This window comes from Pteropus alecto, unplaced genomic scaffold, assembly GCF_000325575.1.
Source record: "Pteropus alecto unplaced genomic scaffold, ASM32557v1 scaffold25, whole genome shotgun sequence".
NCBI lineage: Eukaryota > Metazoa > Chordata > Mammalia > Chiroptera > Pteropodidae > Pteropus > Pteropus alecto.
Genome location: NW_006441955.1, coordinates 33,326,328 through 33,341,700, shown reverse-complemented (window position 1 = coordinate 33,341,700; position 15,373 = coordinate 33,326,328). Strand labels below are relative to the sequence as shown.

At 36.6% G+C, this 15,373-nt stretch overlaps 1 protein-coding gene across 3 annotated transcripts in view; it reads right to left on the bottom strand.

Moving 5' to 3' along the window:
- LRRC8B (leucine rich repeat containing 8 VRAC subunit B) overlaps positions 1 to 15,373 on the bottom strand; it is a 63,640-nt gene that overhangs the window by 41,943 nt on the left and 6,324 nt on the right. The window lies entirely within an intron of this gene.

Sequence of the window (15,373 nt, the reverse complement as noted above, 5' to 3'; positions counted from 1 at the left end):
TTTTAAATAACTTCCAGCCTCCCTGTTGTAAGTGCTCATTGCCTTCCTCATTACCAACTGTCAACTGTCTAACAAAATGTGTTAAGGGCATATTATTCATTTTACTTCAGTGTATAAAAGCTACCCTTCCCACACTACTTCAACTTTAATTTGTGTTCTAAACTTAGTGAATATAGAAGAAATAGTGAATATATTTAGTTTACCAAGAGAGTTACCAGAAACATGAAGGAATTTCGGATGTGGTACGTTTTATATTTTTATAAATACCTATCTTTCCCTTTGCTAGCTTTGATAAGTTGGAAAATGTATCCTTGGGGAATCTAACTGTGAAGAATATTTCCTGTTCTGTTTTTCTCTATGGAATTTATCTCCGTTTAATGTACTATATTATTACTTTGTCTATTTTCTGTATCTACCCACTAGGCAGTAAGCTCCAAGAACATTTTATCTGTAGGGTACACTGATGTATCCCCAACACTTAGCCTAGATAGTAGGGGCTTAGTAAATATTTGTTGAGTGAATAAATCACAGTCCTGTGATTATTATATTTCAAGAACTTAACATGTTTTTCCTTAGCAATCGTGACTCTATCTCCATGCTCCAACTTAATTCTGAACCATGATTTCTATTTATATACTCCAAAGAAATGCTTTCAGAACCTATATCATGGTGAGACCTTGAAAGGCACTGAAAGTTATTGATACAAAGGAATTAACAGGGGGAAAACTGCAGCCAAGTGTCAACACCTCCCAAGTTCTCCAAGTGATTCCTCTGTCTAACTCTGTCTTAAGAGGAGGAGTTGGTTCTTCCTCTACTCATCCCACTCTGACTTCTGGTTTCCTTATCTCAATTCCTGTTTCAGCATCTGTTTCAGTCTAGGCTTCCTTTTGGTATTCTGACCCCAGGTTACCTGAGTTTGACATCTGTTGTTTTCATTGCTTAAGACTTTCTTTTGTGTGTGGTTAAACCCAGAGAATGCTCTGAGCCTGTATTTCTAAACAGACCACAGACTCACCAAACTTAAAATAATGAGGCAGATATTATAGGCTACTTTCCCCTCAAGGTTCATATTGTCCTTCCGTGTCCCCATTATAAAACCTAATAACTTCCTCACCAGCCTGTTTGCTGGGATAATCACAGTGACCACTTGTATTCCTTACTCAACATAAGTTTTTTTCCTGGTTAATTGAATTATTATACAATCTAAGACAAGAAAAAACTTTTATCATACTACAAAATTCATGTTAAGAATTAAATTAAAAGGACTTCAAACTTAAAAAAAAAGACATGTTTTTTTAAAGTAACTTATGCCTTAACTTTTCCATTGGATGTCTAAGTATATGTTAGAAAAAGATACTGTGCTTCTGTACTCTTTGTGAAACATAGCCAGTATATAACCTAGGTCGTGGCTTCTTAAGTCATTGGATTGGTCTAATTTAATTCATAGGCCAAGGATTCCAAACCCATCTTCAATTGTATCAGTGGGGCACTGTTTGGCAAGGCCCTCATCATCTGCACAGAAGACAATTCGTTTGACAGCACTCCTTTCCTGGGCAATGACTCAAATCAGCTAGACTGAAAATAAATCTAAAGGGCACCCAGCTGTCATATAGCCACAAGTAACCCTCTGAGCAATAACTTGATTCATTTTTCCCTATTTGTACAATTGGTTCTGCAAACAGGATTGCAATCCAAGAAATGCATTTTCCTCCCACTGTGAAGAGAGAGCTTCTTAGTGTCCTAGGGCAGGCTCTATTGGATTCTTTTGCCCTTATGGGTATGGTAAACTGCACAGAGTGATTTCTTGATTTAATTTAACAAGAAATGGACATTTAAATTCAATGTACTATGTGAACCAGTTACAAACAACAGCTCTAAAATTAGAAAAAAACATTTTATCAAAGGAATGAGCATCAAAGTTTGAGGAACAGACAGGTACTAGACTGAATTTCTACGTCTACTGTTTATAGGCAACTTACTTATTTTCATCGCAACATTTCTTAATTACTGTTTTTAACTTTTTTATGGAAAACTTTAAATATACACAAAAGTAGAGAGACTGGTATAATGGAGCCCATGTGCCCATCACTCTGATACAACCACCATGATACCCATCCCCGCTGGATGATGTGAAACAAATTCTAGATATCATATTTTACCTGTCTTATTTCAGTATGTATCTGTAAAAGATAAAAATTCTTTTAAAAATATAACCATGATATCATAATCATACCCAATGGTGTGCTGGTAGATTTTAACAACCAGTTCTCTGGGGGTGAAAAAAGGGCCCTGATTTGTAGTCGTTGCCAATTTCCATATCCATGATGTAAATACTCCTACCACAGCTAATTTCAGGGTACCAACATGACATCACTGAATATGGAGTTGGGAAGTAACGTGCGGCACCACCATTATATAAGACTTCCCCTCTGTAGATACATTAGACACAAGTAACCTTAAGAACACAGATAACAGCAAATTAGTTTACTTCTAATAGTAAAATAATTAAGAAGTGATACATTTCGAGCATTAATTTTAAACTTTAATTTTAAGTCTGTATATTTTAATTTTTAATGGCTGTGTTTAACACCTGACTTGCAAAATGCCTGAAAATACAACAATCAGTTCTCGTCAGTTCTAGCACACCGCTGAATCACATTCAGATAATTAACAATTCTTGAATATTACCAACTATCCAAATTTCTCTGACATGTCTCTTTCCTCTTTTCCCCATATCAAATGTAGGAAAACATGTTAAACAGGAAGGAAAAAGGAGCTCTGCTTCAGAAAGCTACATCAAAGTGTTAGGCTTTCCACATGGTTCAGTGCTACTGTGTATAACTCAGTCCTCCGTTAAAGTCTGTTTCCAGGCGGTTACACTAGATGTCATCATGCACGCGTACCTTCATATTACTGGGAGTCATAGTAATGTTTTTATTTCACTTTTACTGCTCATCCCCAGGCCCCCAAGAGAGAGTTTAAAAAGGGGTAAGAGAAGAACTTGGCAGAAGGGAAAATAAGCCCTTTCCAGGTAGACGACCATGAACTGATGGAAGGTTCTATGAGGAAGATTCCTAATAAGCGAGATACTCTTCTGTGACTGTTATGTCCCACCATGGAAACTCGGTTTGTAAAAAGCCTTCTTTAAATGTGATTTCCAGAACTGAATATGGCAAGTCAGATGTGGTAGGGCCTAAGTAGGTGGTAAAGGGGGGGTTGCTGCCATCCTTGATGAGGATGCCAGAATGCACTGCACTCCTCCTTGAGCTCACAGTCAAGTAAAACTCAATTCCAGTCAATGAACCAGTGTCTATGACTACTCCAGACTCCAGTGTGCATTCATAGACCCCCCTCCCGCCACCCAGTCTGTTCCCAAACTGCCTTTCCAACATCATTTCCCACTGCCTTCAAACAAATCCTTTATTCCAGACAGGCCAGCCTACCCTCTGTCCAAAAAATACATAGTTTTTATGTTTCAAACTTTTCATTATGAAAAACTCCTAACACATACAAAAGTATAAATAATAGCCTAAGGAAGACTCGTGTACCCTTCGCCCAGCTTCAACAATTATCAACTTATATCACACCCATGCCCAGGATTGTTTTGAAGCAAATCTTGGATATATTATTTCACCCATGATTATTTCAGTACTGCATACTTTCCTTCCTGCACACCTCTGCTCAGACATTTCCCTTCCACCTTCTTAATCTTCCAAAATTTTATCTTGGTCTACAAGGCTCAGCTCCAGTCTCACTTCCTACATTGTTTCCACTGAACTTTCCACTTAGTCATGTTTCCTTGGACATCTCTCTTATTGCCGTCCTGTTGTTCCTTACCTCTTAAACCATATACGCACAATGTCATTGGCCTAGAAGGAGGAAATCTCTCTCACTACATATACAGTGCAACAATAAAGGCTTAGTAGGGAAAAAACTAAAAAAAAAAAAAAAAAATTTGGTTTTATTAAGTTTATTAAAATTTGGTACAATTTGAAATCGCATATTGATCAAATTCCTTATATGGATAAGGTCTCATGGTATAGAACAGCGTATACTGACAGTATGATGGGGCAGAAAGAACACGGAACGTGGAGCTCAAGGCATGGGTTATTGACTTGGCCCTTCTGTTTGTGCGTTATTTTGGATATATTGACTGACTTCTTGGAGTTCATTCATAAAATAAGAATTAACTGTAGTCCTTTTTCTTTCCCTCACTAGATTGTCAAAATCCAAAATCAAATGCCATCATATATAAAAAGATGGCTTTGCAATTGATAGGGTATATTGTTGATATACATCATTGTCTGTAAATGAAGGAATGGTTGGCCATATAACATGACAACAAGAAAAACTATTGCTTTGATTCCTGAGTGTATGAGAAGAAAACATGTAAACTCTTAAGAGGGAAAATTGGAATGTGACAGACAGTATAGGGCTCAGGTGGGGTTCAGAATCAACAAAATTAACCCTGGGAGTAATATAAGAGCAAATCCAGATTCCTTCTGTGACCTTGAAAACCTCTGTCTTATAATTAAAATAGACAAACTAAACTCCTAAAAAGAGATTGCAAAGGAAACAAGATATTTTGTCAGCTATTTAAGAGAAATTCCCATCATATTAAATAATTAAAAGACAAAATTCAACATTCAATTCTCTCCTTTAAATGAAACTAGAATTACCCTTAATAAAATGGCTATAATTCTGAATGTATGCTTTCCTAGGACATTCTCAAAACTTTTGGCTTCTCAACTTTGCAATATGCTTTGCCAGAAAACAATCATTAATATCAAACTGCAAGCATTTACCATATTACACCAAACACTACTTAAGTTACAGTGGAACTGATGTCTCTTCTTTCTTCAGTAGAAAAGGGAATAGACAGCTTTCTCAAGAAAATACTGTTCTACAAACCACACTGCAACCTGAATTAGTGTCCTGTGAGAGGTTCTAAACCATCCACTGGAATATTATTATTATGCTTTTCTTGCAAGTAAATATAAATTACAAGGGTTGGAGAAAAGACTTACATTTTACAAAACTCTGGATAATCTAGGCCAACACAAAAAAAAGGGTTTTTCAACTTTGGACATTAATACAATTTAGCAACAGTTGGTAAAAACAACAGCTGCTGCGCCTGGTAAATCCAAATAAGATTATTAGGTCAAAATCAGAGAAATACAGAGAAAATTTCAAAATTCCCAGCACACTGACAACTAAGCACCAAAGCAGAATCTCATTAGGAAAGGAAACATTTTGTTTAGAAAGATTTTTTTTATAACTTCACCATGTGTGACATCTCTGAGGACTTCACTAGAGAAGAAAAACACAATCAAAAGGGTAAACTATAGAACAAGAGTTTCCTTTCTCTATTCCTCTTCCCATCTAAACAATCCCCACTGCACACATTAGGCAACTCTATGTATCCTTATATCTTGTTTTCCATAAACACATGTAAAGAGAGGTTTTTAAAAATCATGACTTTTCTGTTGAAAAAGTACAAATGAGTAGTTGATAGATGGTCATGGGGACGGGGAGCATGGGACAGGGAATGCAGTCAGCAGTAATATAATGGCTATGTGTAGAGCCAGAGGGAAGATAGAGTAATCAGGGGGATCATTTCATTAACTATATAAATGTCTAACCAATGTACTGTATACTTGAAACTAATAATAAAATAATTTTTTTTAAAATCATGGTTTTTCAAAAATGATATATTATTAGAATAAACATTCTCTTTATAGATCACTTTAAGATAATGAAAATACCAGTCACTGATTCAGTATACTTTCATACACAACAGGAAAAGAAACAAAGGCATTCTAAGACTTCTAACAAATAAAAATGAAGATTTTATACCATCTAGACTTATATTATTTTGAATACTGTAACCCATGATGATCAATTATCACATTGAATACTGCGACTCATGATGATCAATTATCACAAGAGACTTCAAAGTTAAAGTCTAATATCTCAAAATAAGAATTAAAAATGTAAAGACCATTTTTTTTTTACTTGCCCATTTGATGAATAATTCAAGGTTGAATTTCAGAGGATGTGGAGAATTAACAAATTTCAGGCTATAACAAAAACTGTTCTGATCAGATCCTGGGACTGCTATAATTTCTTCTAATTTGTCTGTAGTATTCCTTTTCAATTAGTAACTATACAAGCCTAATTTGTCAGCATTAAGTAATCTGACTCTATTTAAAAAAAAAAAAAGAAAAAAAAGTCCATTTAAGCCCAGTTAACTGGAAAACAAATTATAAATCATCAAAAGATAAATCAGGTGGAGCTTGCCCTAATCGTTTCTCCCAGGCAGATAAAACAAAAAGTACAGGGTGAGGACAAAGACACTAATAAGCAGCTGAGGTGAAACTGAAGTAGTCACATATACTCAGTGTATTGTAATAGTCATGGAAGGTGATGCTCATCGTAAGATAACCATATGTTAAATATTCTTATAACCCCTTTATATCAATTAACTTCTGTAATGTTCCCACGACTTCATGACATTGTCTCCACTTTACAGATGAGGCAACCGAGACAGCTATGTGACTTACCTAAGTCCACACAACAACTAGTAAACTCGTAATAGTAAAACTAGCATGAACGTGAATAATTTTCAAAGAAATCTTTGAGGAGAAAAGTAGCTCAGCTCAGTGGAATGAACAAAAGAGTAAACATGAATGCATTCATTCACTCACTCAGTCAGTCATGAGTGGAGCAGTAGAAGTCAGCAAAACGACTGAGAGTGAACTCTTACCCTTCCTACCATCCGTCTGAAGTTTGGCCAAGCTACACAGTCTCTCAGAATGCCAGCTTCGTAATTGTAAAAACAGAAATAATTCTACCTGGCCTACTTTCTACCTTCGCATTGGTGATAACATCAAATGTAATGGAAACTCCCTCCGCCCAGGAGGTATCAGAGAACAATTGCCCATAAAGGAGTAAACTTCTCAAAAATACAAGCTCTGTTCTCAAAACCTACTCAATATGCCCACAGTTTTCAAGCTATCTAGAAAACAAGGGGCTGTCCTGCAAAGAGTCGTTATTCTTCTCATAGAACAAATAAGACTTCTCTCAAGTTTTTTCTCATTTCCAGTCAGAAGACATTCATGTTTAGAAGCTGTCTTGTCCGTTCTGGCTGCTTCAACAAAGTACCACAGATATGGTGGCTTTATCAACACATTTATTTCTCAGTTCTAGAGGCTGAGAACTTCAATATCAAGGTGTCAGAAGAGTCAGTGTCTGGTGGGAGCTCCCTTCCTGGTTCACAGACAAAGCTGTTCTTGCTGTGTCCTCATATAGTTGGAGGGGCAAGGTCGCTCTCTGGATTCTATTTTATGGGCTCTACCCTCATGACCTAATCACTTCTCAAAGTCCCCACCTCCCAATACCATCACTCTGGGGATTAGGTTTCAACATATGAATTTGAGGGTAGGGGGAGATGCAAACTTTCAGTCTATAGCAGAAGCTATAATTTTCAAAGTTGTGCTATTATAATATATATTCACTGGTAATCTGAAATTTGACAATTTGGGGGACCCAATAAATAATCAGGAGGAAGTTAAATCTACTCCTATGAAAAACTGAAAAGTTAGAAGTTACAGAATTAGCATAGTTTGAGTTAAGTTTAATTGCCATGGGATCCCTGTGATGAAAGTTAATGGGAATATTTAATTCTATGACCTCTTTCTCAAATTTCTTTCATATTAGTCTCATCTGTTCCATTCTCACTGCCTTACTTGGTCTCCTAATATGATCTCTCTCATCTCTGACACATCTTCCATGCAGATGCCAGCATCACTTCCCAAAACAAATCTGATGTAACCTTCTGCTTCAAAACCTTCCTCGTGGCTCCTAGGCTTCTCCAGATGAAGCTGTGTGCTATTTTTAGGGGTAAAAATTCCTCTCCAAGCCCACCCCAGGCAGCAGCTGAGTAAGTCAGCACAGGCATTCCAACTCCCACCCCAGTGCTCTCCTTCTTTCATTCATGCCACAAAGGGAAAAAGTGATTTTGCTTGGGAGAACGACACCGTGAAGGTATTTAAAAAACTCAGAGTATGAGGTTGATTCCCAGTATACTTTCATATCGGTGTACGAACCATTGAAGCAGATATCAAAATTGGCAAACTATGGGTCATCAGGCAAAAAGAAATTAGAATTTAAAGCCAGAAGGAACTTCAAGCCCTCATGTCATAATAGAACAGGCATATGGAACATTTAACTTCTTCAGCTCCAAAAATTTGACTCGTGTCCCATGACTTTAAATTCTAAAATATTGTGCTAAGTTATTTTACTCTCTCTGCCCCTTAAACATAAAAAATATAAGCAACACAAACTTAAATATAATAAACTTAAAAAGTTTTCCAGAAGATGGATTTGATTAACTGGAATTATTTAATCTTTGGGTATTTCATTATGGATGTCTAAGAATATGATACATGAAGACGTAATTATATTAAAGAATGAAATGCATGTAGGAAGGTTCAAAACTACCTGTGGCATCTTCTCTCAAATCTTATGGAAAACATTAATTTCCACAATATCCAGAACATATTGAACTGTAATTCTAAAATAAGCATAAAATAAGTGCACATGAATAATTAACCATTTATTTTTAAAAATCCAATGGACAAGAGCAATACTGCAAGCTTTTCCTAACCAAGACAGATTTTAATTTAATTTACAAAAAAACCTAATATAGTCTAAGTACTTTGAAGGGAGGAAAACCTAAGTTGGCAAATCTTCTCGATTAAAAGGTTAAGTTAATGCAAAATCAAGCAATAGGATTCATGACAGGTAAAAACCAAAGCCAGTCCAAGATTCCCACCCCTGTAATATGCCTCAGTAGATGTCTTTTGCAATGGGTTGGTTCTTTCTGTGGCACTAATTTCTGTACTACATCCTCTCCACAGGCTTCCACTGTTCCTCCTTCACCTTCATGACTCTGGGTAGAGAAAGGTCTGGTGAAGTGCAGAACAAAGGGAAAAATAGGGCCTGAATTGGCCTGTAACCCCAGTGCTTCTCCCAGCTGGGCTGGTCCAGTTCTACCACCAATAAAGAACAGAAGAATCTAGATTCCTTTTTAGCATTGTAAACCATGTAGGAGATGCTTATTACATCTGCTTTGTTCTCTATTTCTCTGGTGCCCGTCACCATAGTAACAAGGCACACAGATGGAAAAGTAGGCTAGAAGTACCCCAAAATGGGGGTGGGGATGGAGAATATAGAGGAAAGGGCCTTTCAATGATAAAGACAGAAAAGGCTAGGATTTCTTCCAGTGGAGGTGTCATGATATTGAGGGGCAATTCTAAAAGAAAAAGTAGGTTTTCTTTGTCTTTAAGAGAGCAACAATGGAAAGCAGCTTAAAAGTTCCAAATACACTAATGTTTATAAGACGTAAGGTTGCTGGGCTTCAGAAATTTTAAAGCCAGATGTATTTAATTAGAAAATCTTGTATACAAATAGATACCTTTACACAGGATCCAATTTTGGAAATCACTTCGCATTCCACAATGTAAATAACTACTACTTAAAAGTTTGGGTTATTTTGTAGTTCTAAAAGTTAAGACATCTATAAAGGAAGTGTGGCTGGGAAGATAAGTTGATACAATGAATATTTTCTTGAAAGTGACAAGTTTATCTTCTAAGTTTTTGTATAAAATGTCCCAAGAGGAAATCACTGAATGCAGTGCATGTGTGCGTGCGTGCGTGCATGTGTGTGTGTGTGTGTGGGCACGGTTGGGGGGAGGTGACTGCTGTTTGACCAGAGGGAATCGCTACCCCTATTGAAACTGGAATAAGGCCTTTCCCATCTCCAGCCTCTCTGTTGTCTGTACATTCAGAGACTTTCAAAGGCACTGTCAGTCCCGAGCCACTCCTTAAAGCCATGCCATGCCAGTTTTATCTGTAAAAAAAGAGTAATCTTCCCCAGCCAAGATCTCCATTTTGTTGTGTTTTGTCCTTTCCTGCTGTCAGCCTGAGTCCTCCTTGCTCAGAATTTCCTAGGACATTTGAAATACTTGGGGTATTATTTATGTTGTTACTGGTCAGGGAATAAGAAAAGGAACCATACTAGTCACATTAGCTACTTGGGGAACTTTTACTCTATACAAATAAAAATGGTGCATATACAAAAAAATGCACCATTTTTGGAGATGCTTTATAGACAATTGTTTCAGAAAATTTAACTCTCTATCTACTTAGATTTTAGTGGGAAAAGCAACAGACAACTTTGTGACGTTAGTTCCTTGACTCAGCCACAAACTAATTGTGACACACTGTGGACAATTTACAAATGTCTTAGTAAAAAGAAAGGACTGGATGGGTTCAGTTGTCAGCACCTTCACCAACCAAACAAACAAACAAACATAGGACTGGAATAGAATAAGGATATAAACTTGAGATGATATAAGAACGATTTCAAGCATATTAAAATGTTATGTATTTAAGTATGTGTGCATTATTCTGGGAAGACACTCAAGGATATCTATAACATTAAAAAGTTAAAAATCAATACATATTCTCTAAGGTCTCTTCCAAATAACTCTAGAATACCATGACTTGAATCAACTTACCCAAATAAACTCAAGGTTTTGAACTCAGATTGGTGAGCATAATATTCAGGTTGTCTCAAAGGTCCCCACCCAAAGAATGTTGTCCCTGATCACTCCCCATCACCGACCACTCTCTAGCCCTTTACCCTGCTTTATTTTTTTCCATAGCACTTAGCACATGACATTATATCTTGCATTTGCTCACTGTCTAACTTCCTCCTTCTAGGATGTATGCTAAGCGCAAAAAACATTATTTCTTTTTTTTTCACAGTTGGACTTATTCCTAGTGACTGGCATGATGCCTGGCAAGTATTAAGTGCTCAAAAAAAAAGTCTGTTGAATTAATTAATTTTTTTAAATCCATAAAATGAAGCACAGCAGTACAAAAACTCAAATATATTATTTTTCTTTTTTAAAAGTCTGGGGGACCTGCTAAGAGCCATGGACTCTACTAAGCATTTTACAAGCATATCTATCTTACTTAATCTTCATATGATCACTTTAAGTCAAGCTTTCCAATCCTTAGAGCGTTTTATAAAATAACACATCTAGAAAAGGGAGCCAGGCAATATACTATAGAAAAAGTTGTTGCATTAAATGTCAGATCTGCCACTAACTTGTGGGGGTTTGCTACACAGGCCACATATCCCATTACAAACGCAGTTTCCACATTTGTATCATGGAGATAATACTTGCCCCATCTACTGCTAGTCATCGGGAGACTAAATGTGAACATAAATGCTGTGGTTTGTTAGAAGTGAGGTACACATCTATAATATGATAGGTAATGGTGGGGGGGCGGTCCTATAAAGTGTTTCAGGAGTGATTGGCTATAAGCTCTTGGGAAAAGGCAAGAGAATGATGTCATTTCACATATGCAGGAGCATCCAGGAACCAGGAGAGCCCAGTAAAATCTCCCTATTCAGTAGGGTGCCAGCTAGGTTTAACACCTCTTCCTTCATTTTGCCTTACTCCATCATAAAGAAAAAATGTCCCAAACCAAAACTTTTTGGTTGCTGTAATTCACAACCTCCTTCTAGGAAGAAATTAGCATTATTGATAAAACACTGAAGGATATTTTTTTCAACAGAATTAAGACTTATTCATAGAAACCAGTTACCCACTGACCTGACTATCAGTCAAGCGTCTGGTGATCTTCACCAATGTTAGTTTTGTATCCAGTGTAACAATGCGTATTAAAAAAATTATATGCAATTTTTAACGTTTTTAGGAGAGTTTGTTCATGTGTTCTTAAAATAGATGATAGTAATTAAATCACTTTGGTATCAAATTAGCTTGTCAGATATATATATATGAGTGATATACATTAACCATGCATTAATCCTATGGAATGTTACTGCCTACCAAGAGGAAATCCTTAAATTGGCTTTGCAGGGGCCTTTACCCTTAGAGTTGGTAGCTAACATGACTGAAATGTTTTCTTTAGCACTCAAAGCAGTTTATCTTCAAACAAGGCTATAGGGTTTACCTCCCTCTTTTTTTTTTTTTTTTTTTTTGAGGGAGAATTTAACTCTGGAAGAATTTATTTTCAGATCATCAATTAACTCTTGTCTAAAAGTATCTGCTTCAAAACACCTGATGTCTTGTTGGTTCTTTCTAGCCATCTCCTTTTTTTCCCTTTCACATTCACCTTTTTCCTACATTCTAAAAGAAAAGCAACCATCTCACTTGTCAGGAGTCTGCTTGGGGAATAAAAATCTCCAGGGCCCCAAGCAGGGCCATTTTGAAATACCTGTAGGGTTATAGATGTTAAGAAAGTGAATGACTTTCATGACCAAGAAACGAATCTTTTGGGGAGTCAGAGGAAAGTTTCCATTTCCTTGCTTCCAGAAGCACTGGAGGAAGATCTAATCAAGTTATTAGACAACAGAAAATTGAAAATCACTTTTATGATCAATCGCTAGATAAGTTCTGGCATATAACTCAAGAGTTTGAAAAAGAGGGTGGAATTATGTTTTCTTTATTCCCATATACTTACTTATGTAACAAAATTTCTTAAGCACTTATATTTAAAAAGAAGCACTTGATTTAATATGAAGACTTGCTTATTCTAGCAATAAGTAATATTTGCTTATGTATAAATAAATGATTTTTAAGCCCCATGTATCTCCCTGAGATAATTTTCCAATAAAATTTTACCTATGCTTTATGATGATTTATTAAAATTTTAATAAATTTGTTGTTCTGGTCAATTGTATACTAGAAAAAAATCATAATCTAAAAGAAATTTTATTTAAAAGAAACTTATTGTCATACGAACTTAAAAAAAATAAAGATATAGTATTTGTGCACTTGTGTGTGTCACAAGAGTATAAGGTAATCAATGAAAGATTTTCAAACATAATAATGTTACATCGGGAATAAGTTTTATAGAAGAATGAGTTCGATGAGGGAAAAACTAAATAAAATCCCTGACTTTTCTAAAAGAGCTTGTTCATGTGTTTTTTAAATGGATGATAGATATAAAATCATTTTTGTATTAATTTAGCTTCTATTGGGTACATTAACAAGAGTTTTTTAAATCAATATTTATAATATCAGAAATGTCATCTTTTACAACTATTTTAAATCATGATGAAAAATTTTAGATGAAAAACTGTTAACATGTATAAAGAGAGAACAGAGTTTTTCAAAATCCTTTTAGGAAGCACTGGGAGAAAAACATTCAGATGCTGTTCTAAACTATCTGAAAGCCAAGTGCATGTGCTGCCCATGTAAAATTTGGTCAAATTTTGGTTAAATTGATTTCTAATAGAAAGACAAGGCCAGGATTATTTCAGAAATGGGCAAAAACTGTCTCAAAGTCTCCTACAAATTGTCAAATCCAGAACTCTGAACATATTATATACTCAATAAACACTAGCTCATTGATAAAATATTTTGGCCATTCAACTGATTATTAATAACATACCTTTCTATTTCTAACTTTCAAGGAGAGCTTTCAAATTTAAGCAAATACCAGTCAGAGGTATGTTAATGAAACAAAGCCCTGGACTAGGCAAAAAGTATGCCGAATTTTACTCCCTAATTTTTTTCCCAGATTTCCACCATATCTGCCAAATATGGTACCTGGTCCAGGAAGCCATGCAAATGAACAAAATAATCTTTATCATGAAAGAGGACCCAAAAGAAGGCAGGGCCATTATCTTGCATAGATATTATAATAGGAGTACAGGCTTACAGGCTCAGTACAGTGGGGAGAATGAGGAGTTCTTGGGGGTGGTAGGCAGAGGGAAAGTGTATTGAATGGTCTTCTAGAATCAGTATGCTTGAACTTATTTTCAAAAGATGGCAGGTGTTTGACAAGAGGATCCAAGCCCCCTAGATAGAGGGAAGGAACACAGCCATGGAGTGTAGCCATCACCCTGCCTGTACTATAGATAGTTTAGGATGGCTGGTATATGAAGGTGTGCTTGTGCAGGCTATGTCCATGGTGCATGTACTGGTGATCAAGAAATGACAGGGTAGAGCAAGATTTAAAGCTAGAGAGTTGCAGAAGCCAACAAAGGAAGACTATTACATGGCTCACCAAGGAGTCTGGACTTGACCATCTGGCAAAGCATGCCATTAAAGGGTTACTACACTGGGCAGTGATGATATGAGATTTGCCTTTCAGAAAGATTACTTCTCTGTGGTGTAGACAACAAATCTGGGGGGTAGAAGATAGGAAAGACTACAAACTGAACTTGGTTGGAAGATAATCAGCAGTGATCCTGGAAAAGACTCAAGACAGCACAAGCTCTGGAGGGAAAGTGTTGATGGGAGGAAACTTAAGAATATGGACTCTGGTTAAGCTGCTTACCAGTTCTATAAGGAGCAGTTTAAGAGGGGATGGGGCGAAGATAAGCCCAGAATGATTTCTAGGTTTCTCTGGGTCATGTAATTTGGTCAACAGTACTGTTATTTGCAAAATAATGGAATCTAAAGTTAATAGCAAGTTTTGGGAAAAAGAAAGTATCTTCAGTTTACTAACTCCAGGTCCTTGTTTATTCCAGGAGGCAGGTACTATAGGTATTATTAACCCTATTGTATTCTCTAAGTGGTAAAATTACTTGCCAATATCACATATAGCAGTTTGGGAAGCTTACTACGAATCAGGTTCAAGAGCAGGTAAACAGGGAAACAGGTCCTGTGAAAGCACTTATATTTTCACAAGTTCTGTGAAAGCACTTATATTTTGGTGAGAGGCGAAGGCAATAGAAGAAAACAAACTAGCAGACAATAAACCAAAGTCTGAAAAACTATGATGGAAGCAGGTGTGGGGAGTATGAGGACTTTACCTGAGGTGGTCAAGGAAGATACCTCTGAGGTAACATTTTAGTTGACTCTTCATTGAGGAGAAGGAAGCAGTCATGCAAATTCCTAAGGGAAGAAATTCCAGGCAGAGAACAACTGAGAAGTCCCTGAGGTAGTTACTAGCGTGGCGTGCCACTGAGGGAGGAATTCCAAATAGATGGCAAGTGGGGAGCAAGAGAAAGTCTCGCTTCCAAGGACATTCCTGGGAAGGTGAAGGTGAAAGACTTGTGACACCTTTGGGCAGCGCTAGCACAGCATAAACTCTCATAAGCCTGGGAACCTGACCACCATACACAACACTGCATCTGAGACTGCATCATGATTCACAAACGCCTTGGAAGACAAGTAATTGCTCGGTTGAGGACTGTCTATTTTGGCATTGGAAGAGGGCCAGGATCAAACTCACTTAGTTTTTTCTAGAGAGATGAACTTTAAAATCTTTAGATGAACGGAATTCCTCTGAAATGTATCCACTGAGAACACGAAACTCTGTG